Raw genomic sequence first — 9,663 nt, 5'->3', positions numbered from 1 at the left:
CTGATTCGGGCACAATTACTGTTACGTTAGTGCCACGTTCTCCTGACGTAACAGAACCAACAATATGCTTTCATTTAACCTGGTTTGAGACTGTGGGAGTTCCAGTTTCATATTCCGATGTTTTTTTTATAAAATGATGTCGCCCTTCTGAACTGAAATGCTGGTTTTCTAATAGAGAGCCCACTATTCCTCTTGAGAACTAATCCTTTTCAGCTAATTTATTTTTATACCAATAATAGTGGTATTTTTAGATTATATTTGACGGCGCATTCATGAGCAAGCTCACGTACATATGACGGATTTAAATAAAGTCTTTTAATATTTTTTTCTTGTTCAATTGAGAAAACTTGGCGTGTGTTTGTGTACTCGTATATACCTCGAAAGCATAGTTCTATCTATTTTGTTCTCTTTAGTAGCTTTGTGAATGCTTGAACCTTTTGAGTTGTAAATTCTATCCTCATATTAAAACAATATTATTGTGAAAACATTCAAGCGTAGCGTGACTACATATTAGGGGTCATTTGAGCATGGCTCATTTGATACCAAATGTTTCAAATGAAATGACCCCTTCTAAAACTTCATGAAACACTAACAGTATTAATGTTAAAGTAAGTTAAAATACACTTACTTGATAACCGTATGATAATCGTAGTTTTTGAACCAAATTTCAATGGAACGATGTTTTTTTACTTCTACCACTAAATTAACAATATCACGTGTCGTCACACAAAATGAGTGCCGACCGGCGACTAATGCAGCATTGGCGTGGGTCCCTCAACCCCCTACTTTGTTTTATACTACCCGCTCGTAGGTATCATGCACCGTATGCGAGATACTATGGGTAGAACACTAGACCCCGCGGCTCAACAGACCCCGCTCTTCCCTACACATTAATCAAAAACTTCCTGAAAATGCTATTTCAAGCAGTAATTCCCCTTATCGCCATTTCTCTGTTTTCTTTGATATTAAAAGATTTCACTTATATCATTTTAGTGGACGAGTTAAAGATTAAAGAGGGTGACATAAACAACGTTTCAAGATAACATCAACTGGCTTCAAGGTAAAAGTTATTCATTTTTATGGAAACAATAAAACTGGTTTTGCTAATTAACTTCAGTTAGTAACAATTTTCCTTTGATACAAGTTCTCCACATGAAACGAACTCTTTGAGAATTTCTATAATTTACTGTCTCAACAATTTAAGCAGTTCTAATGAGATTGACAATGCTCTGAATCTATTTGTCAAAATATTTTTTATATTTTATCCATGATTACCGTTAAAATGAGATTACTGGAAATATATTCCATTATTAGAGTTAACAGATTTGAGAAATAAGAATTTTATGCATTTCTACTCTTTATAGATCTTTTTTTATCAATGCTTTGTGTTTTAAAATTATGAACTTAATACAGTACCTCAACAAATGGATGGAATTCAATAAACCAATCTATTTTTTTATATACAAAAGAAAAAAGAGAGATATTTATTTGTGCCCGTAATTGCACGTAGAGAGAAATAATCAAATTCCAAAATCGATATAATTAGTTCTCTCTTCCTATGAGAAGATTATCTCATTAATTCATGTAATTGCGTATATAAAAATTATATTTATGTTTGTTCGTCATTATCTATTTAGCGAAGGAATCAACATTACATTTGTTGATCGATTTATCATTCTTTCTACCCATCAGAATAGTGAATCGTAGAGGCATGAAATATAGGATTCAATAATTTGTAATCGATATATAAATATTGGACTCGGGACAAATTTAATTTAAACATATAGTGCGCCTGTTTCTACGTAAGATCCCGACTAAACTCAAAATTCACTTTACCAACATTTATTTTGGATATCCAAGTGCCTATGGTGCCAAAAATTACGCTTCTTTAACCCGAATTAAAAAAATTATATTAGTTATATTAGTTTTATAGTACCATTGTGAACATGAACATCTCATAGCTTATAAGTATATAAATAATAGGGTCATTATGGCCTTTCTATATCCTCAACCTCAAATTGAACATCTTCGCTTTTGTCGAATGTCCATATCATCCATTTGTACCCTGCTGACTTTGTTCACAGGTCTCGGGTGTATTTGATATTGGGTACATGACTGAAGAAGGCTACCGTGAATAGTAATGCACATATACAAAATCATTTAAAATCAAACATCACACAGGGTACTCTTAAATATCCAGGTCTCGTATCCCGATTACTTGACTATCCAGATTCTGCCTTCGCCACGTAACGAATCATTGCAGATCGCGATTTTCATTGATTACAGTTTTTCGCGATTCATTCAACTATGCTGATATTCAACTTATAAATGCATGGTTGTGCACCGGTCATATGAGATCAGCTTGTGCACACTGTCGACATACGCGTCGGTAAGATTGGTAACGGGAGCTCTTTTACGTGGATCATCGTATTATCCTGGTTCACACCTGCTTTGCACCGCTTCTGTAATTTGCGAAGGATTTCCGATGGTTTATCGCCAGATTTCACTAAAAAATCAATCAATACGCTAATTTCTACGACACCTCTAAAACAGTTTCTCAAGAAAAATGTGCACAAAAACTTTAAGTAGAACTTTGTTAGGCAGATTTAGCCGTGGTGCCGCAATGTTGCCAGTTCAAAGAATTACTAAATTCCTTGTTGCATCTCGTAAATTTATTGTTTTCAAATGAATTGATTTTATTCTTTATAATAAATACGTCACAATATCGACAAAATATTTGTATAAAGCAACAATCTACTATTTAAAGAATGAATATTTTTGTCATTTAAGTTATCCAATATCATTTTCAATCCAACGTGTTATTTATTATTTGAATAAATTATAATTTAAACAAAACATTGTATTGTAATTTCAAATTCCGCACTATTTGGCATACATTCGAAATTACTGGTCCGATAACTCTTTCCACATGCACCTTTATTTCAAATAGTGAAAACAAGCTGTAGTCCATTGTCTAGCACAAAGGCTAATGCGTTTGTGCCACTTCGGAGTGCTTAATATAAGTTAATGCTCCCTGGTAATTTATTGAGTTCGAAACATTGTCTGAAACACAAAGTTAATGCACTTCTCCGAATAAACCATATATCTCGGTATTCTACACTAACAGCATTTGTATCATACAAAAGTATTTGTTTCTAATGCTATTCATCACACTAGAAATATGAAAACGGATATCGTGTAGAGCCTGCGGTCGTATGTGGGATATAAAAAGAAAATTCATGTCGATGGTCACCATGATGATGCGGGTGTTGTTTTGTATCACGGTCAGCTTTGATCCGATTTCGGTTTCCCTTGCTCTCTATCGATTTATCATACTTATCAAAAAAGAAACAATATGTCGAAGAGTTCAACCAGTTATTTTATCTTTTGTTTGATGTTTTTCAATAAAGCAGTTTTATATAAACAGCAAGCAAATTGTGGCAAATATAGACGGTGTCTCGTAAATAATGTCTGTTTTCAATGTTAACGTTGTTTATTCAATAATATAGTCCATCCAGCAAGCACTTTGATACATTGGTAAAACAATTCTTTAATGCAAGAATATATCACGTAAAAATTTCGCCAGGCATCTGAATTATTGGTAATCTGAAAATGCAAGGTCCGAGCTTAACGGTGAATGTGGTAAGAGGCCCACAAAGCTCTTCGATTCTTATTCTAGGTAACTTTCGCTGTTTGTGGTTTAGCATTGTCTTGTTGTAAGAGAAGCCGCTTTTGGTTAACTAAACCTGGATATTTCTCTTATAAAACCTCATACATTCGCATCATCTGTCCACTATATACCTCTGCATTGACAGATCCACCATATGGAATGATTTCGAAGTACACTAAACCTTCATAATTCCACAAAACACACAACAAGACTTTCCGCTCGAATCGATCTCTCTTTGCCACGGGTTCTGGTAATTGTTTTTTGTCTAACCATCAATTTCCAGGTTCGGGTTGCTTAGAGAAATCCATTTTTCATACGTCTAATGAAATAATAATCTTTCGGCACGACAAGGACTGTTAACACACCCCCACTCGGTTAATACGTGTGGCGCTATCTGTCAACTTCAACACTTCTTACCTTATGATAGCGCTGCACAGTATCTTTAAAAGATGCAAGAGAGTCTGATTATCGGCGAGTGCTGGTACAAGGCTGTTACGTATACAGTACAAAGTTTGAATCTATATTCTCGCATATTTTGAGATATTCTCACTAAAATTTCAAGAAAAAAAGATGTTGTGTTTCTTTGTCAGGTAGGAAACTTTTCAGACAACCCTCACATATAAAACAAACAGCAGCAAGCTGTAATTAGGGCTAGAAACTACGAACGAGAAAGCATTTCGTGCATTGTTATCAGCTATTAGATATGAGTAAAGAAAGTCGATGGACGTCACATTCGTCGACGTGTTTTTTTTCTAGAAATGTCTAATTAACTTTTTTCATGTTTTTCTCCCTCATATATTTAGATTTCATAAACATTTTTTATGTAGAAAGAAATTTCACATTCCACAGCATCTTATAGGGGTCTAAGTTTGAAGGGGATTTTTTACATTAGTTTGTGTTATATATCAGCAACCTCATATAAATCCTTCATATCCACGTTCACGTTCTTCTTAAAAACATTTAATTTATTTTAATCTATCGATAGTATACCTCCTGCAAAATCTCTCCTATTTGTACTGTACCCGTAAGATCATCGATTTTCGATGTAAACTACGTAAAATACTATCCAGCTTGATCCAAGCAACCATATTTCAAATATACAAAGGAAAAACGTCATACAATATGACATAAATAACATTTATTTCAATATTATTCCTCCGTATATACCGTAACTGTGTTTTACAAGACCTTAAACTCCAGTATCGAGACACCACCAGTGCAATATTCTGATTCAATCGCAGTTTGGTCACGTACGGTTAAAATAAAATGCTATTTTTATTGTGTTCAGTATTTTTTACTTGAAAGACAAATTTTATGGGTATTTTAGTTCGACATCTCTAGACTATAAATGTACTTCTATCATTTTTCGTTCGTCATCTACCATTTTCATAAAGTAATGGAATGTTTCCTGTAGACAACCCAGCAAAATACGCATTTCAAATTCGACCATATTATCCAGTATAACGTGAATACGTACACATATACGTCGGCTTGTAAACATCCTATACTGACAGCTCTGTTTGACATTACACTGTGAAATTTGGTATGCGAATTTAATTCCAAGCACACATTTATAAGTCAACTGCGATTTAATTAATGGGGATACAATGTAAATCTACTCCTTTTTTATTTAATCTCTGTCAGATAGTGTGTTCGTACAATCTACAAATAAAATTCATCGAAAATATTCTTTAGATATTTTTTTAATGTTTCGGTCTTTTCGATGAAGGTCTAAGTTGAGTATAGTTTATAGTAGGCGTTCCAATAGCCTGTTAAAAGTTTTTCCAACAGGATTGCTATCTCATATGAGAAAGTATTATTTAAAGTGCACTGTGTGGTTGTTTTGTGACTGAATTCATTTTATTTGATTGACCATAATTTATAAATTGGGTTATCCAAGAACGAAGTCACAATATAACTACTAGTATTGCGGTCATAAGTCATAAACATATGCATAAAAATAAATGTGGTGGTATTGGCTTAAACCGAGTTTTTGATATTTCTCATTTGTCTTAATAAGAACTATTTAGAAGAAACCTAAAATCAAGACAATTCAGCAACAAATACAGAAATTTCCACTTCATATGAAAAAAATTATATTACTGGAAACTGTATATAGTTCGATTTATTTACAATGATAATATATCGGTGATAAGTGATCTATTTACCAATCATCATTTGAAAATATTGTTCTTCTTGACCCATATCGCATACTTTTGCTTTGTCAACAAAAAAATTCGAAAAGAATCAAATGTTTTTACGAATTAATTACTGCGTCTTTTGTAAAGTATGTTATTTGTATTGCTGTGTTTGTATTTCATCAGGTATGGCTTGATAATTACCGCTATAACTTTGATCCCAAAATGAACTTTGAATTTCTTACAATGTAATTTTACTAACCGTTGCCGGGGGAAAAGGAGCGTAAAACAAGAATAAGAGAGTAATGAAACAAGACTAAAACAAACAGATATTAAGCATACATTTATTACATTTCACCACAAGCCAATTAGGAATAAACGGCATTCATAAAGGGTTGTTTCTCATAAAGGTTCCGTAGTGGGTTCACCGAAGCCATGTTGTTAAACTGATGTCGAAATATTTGAATCCAGAATGAATTTAATTATAGGAAATTAACTACTATCTATATTCAAAGTATTTCTATTTTCAACAGAATACAATTAAATTTGCGACAATCGTTATGACCAGATAAGATTTGAAAAGATTCAGATGGAAAGAGAATAGTGAGAAAATCTTAGAAATTAAATTATATTAATCGAACTTCGATCTTATTAATTTTTTTATTTAAAGATTTTTCTCTAACTTTACGCAAAATTATTCGTGTTTAACATTTAATATGTTCTCAAAATATTTTATTCATAACGATTACTATTTGATTTTTTTATTTGAATAATTCTCTAAAGATTCAAGGAAAATAATTAGTTTTTGTATAAATAGATAGAGGAACATAACGTGCATTTTTACTTGGGAATGGAGTAAATTCCTTCCATTTTTCAAAACCTTAACTTGGTAGCAAATTGAATTTCTTTTGTGGTGAAATTTGAATTTTAAAGGAATTATTTCAATACATTGTCTCATCTAAAAAGTTAATAACTTCCAAGTTTCTTGTAATTTGATCAACTTATATCAAATGCTATAAACTGATGAAATATGTCTTTCAGCATGGAAGAGTCGAAACGTAAAATAATTTAAATATTTGCCGGCTTTACGACATTACGAATTCTGAACAAAATAGCGGAGAGTTTCGATCCCGAAAACCCTTCATATAATTTTATTATAGCATAATTCGTCACATTCACTGTGTTCAAGAGATACAGGGTAAACAGAAGTTATAAAAATGCAATAAACACGGTTTATTTCCACAAATAAAACGTATTTGAATTTTTGCAGCAGAACAAAAAACAAGAGAAGAAAATAAGTTTAACTTTCAGTTGTGTCTTTAATATTTAGAACCATTTTAAAAAATGAGCCAAAGCTAGATTCTAGTGCGTCATTGGTATTTTAGCACATCACTCGGACTTATTTAATAAAAAATGGCAAATTCATATTTCGAATACACCGAACCTCCAAAAAATTGCACGGTCTTTAATATGTCTTGATATGTGAACAGCAAAATTTCAATTGTAGTTTAAGGCAGTATTTTAATTTTGTGATGGTTATAAAATGGAAATTCGAACAATTATTATCGAAATAAAAAAAAAAATTTTTATTTATATCAAAATATTCAATATGTTACTGAAGGAAATATTTTGTTCAAATTGTGAATATGATGTTCCCATAACTAGAAATTCTACTTAAACTTTGTTATTTCTCTAAATATTCTTGCGATTGCGATTATAATGTTATTAACTATCTTACTTTCGGGCACTAGCACGAAGTTATTAAGGATTTTTAATCATATGATGATTGTTATTATTATAAGTGTTATTATTCTTTTGACTGAAATTAAAACTAAAAATAGTGACGAGTCGAGAAATACGTGACTACACAATTTCATTAAATTTATCACAAAAAATTTTAGAAAATCTATAATTGATAGGATCAACTAATAAGAAGTTTGAAATCAAATCACTCATTAAAATTTCTTGAAAGTTATAGTCTCACAATATCAAATCATTGTAGAATAATAAGTTATAATGAATTTTCCTTGAAATATTACATACATAAGACAAGTTGATTCAAAAATGAAATCAAATTTCCTTTTAACGTTGTTGTAAGTTTACCGACGTCAAGAATTCCTAATCATGTTATTTTATAAAAAGTTCTTGACAGTTTCAATTCACTATTGTTGTAGTATTAAAAATATCTCTATATATCTTCGGGTTGACGTTTTCTGCCGCTATGGATTTCACCATTCATCACGACGCGGTGGATGCCATTCTTCATAAGCAAATTACGGGTTTTTTTGGTTATTATTCGAGTGACATGCAAGTCGAAGCGAAAAATTTTGGAAGATCTATTGCTTTTCAAAAGTATTCAAAATGACACGAACGTACTTTTAAATTTCAATTTATTTTCCACAAAATTCTATTGAAATTTATGAAACCTGATAATTGTATCAAAAACAAAAATGCGAGATTCAAAAATTGGGGTAATTAGAAAATTACTTTGCTTTATGAAATTTGTGAGGGGATATAAGGTATATAGGATGATATAATTAGAACTTATTAAGAATAGGGTTCTCATGTCATTTGGAAAATTACATAGTTACAAGTTATACCCATGAGTTTGTTACTTCTACGTAATAAATATTTGTGATGATTATGATGATTTGTTTTGGGAATATACTGCATATTCGCGGCCACTGCCCAACACTCTCCTTTATTCGTCTTAATTTTGGAAATGATCCTTGCCACGTAGCTTGCCACTGAAGGTCGATCTAATTTTATAGGTTGAGGATTGAATTTCGATCAAAGCTTGTAGAATATTATATATTTCTGTTGTATGTACCGAGCTTATGTCAGGTAATTTATATTTCTAGAAACTACTGGAATTATTAGAACAAAAATTAGGCAATTTTTTTAAAAAACGACACATTTAAAATGAGTTAAAAAATATTATAGCCTAAATATTGGAACAAATTGTCTTACAGAATAATCTAAATAGTAGATACTGAAGTATCTTTATAGAGTGAAAATGTAGGTGCAGAAATGTTAGTAGAATAATTGATCATACAGGCACTATTATTTCCTGATTATTAGCTGAGAAATCGCAATCGCTACAGTTAAAATTATTAAAAAATGATTGTAATGTATGAAAAATGGTTGAATATTAAATTAATATAGTTTTACCATAAATGGCGAGCGTTTTAAATTTTATCCCACCGCTTTCGAACTCACTGTATACATCAAACGTCTACCCTTTAGGTATTACTTTTTAAATATTTTTTCACACATCAGAATCATTTTTGATAATTCCAAATTTATGACATTGTACGTTAATAGCAATAATTTGATAATGAATTCCAGTCAATTGCGGATTTCCCAATTAATTATTTGGAAGTAATATTGCCCATAGGACTAACTTTCCTAGAAACATTTCTACATCTATATGTTTTTCAACTTCAGTATCCAATATTTAATTCATTTATTAAGGCGATTGGGAGTTTCACTTAATTTCACCTTATCTTTTTCAAATTTATCAACTAAAAACAGTTTAAGAGTAAAAATATACAGGTTTTCATTCATTCATTCATTTTTATCACCACAGGATTGTAAGCAGCGTCATGAACCATTGACCTATTGAAGTTATTTTACATTTGGAAAACGCTCATATAAATTATTCATTTTTAACAATCGAAAATAATTTTATAGAATGACAAATCTGCAAAGTACATTAAAAATTGAATGAAACACCCAAAAAAAAGATGTAATATTATGTTTCGAGAATCTTGTAATGATTATGGTGCTGTTTAAAAGGTCGTCAATACTTTTTAAAAAAATAAACTATTAACAAACTATAAAATATTTAAAAAA

This window comes from Diorhabda sublineata, chromosome X, assembly GCF_026230105.1.
Source record: "Diorhabda sublineata isolate icDioSubl1.1 chromosome X, icDioSubl1.1, whole genome shotgun sequence".
NCBI classification, from domain to species: Eukaryota; Metazoa; Arthropoda; class Insecta; order Coleoptera; family Chrysomelidae; genus Diorhabda; species Diorhabda sublineata.
This window is presented reverse-complemented; position numbering follows the sequence as displayed.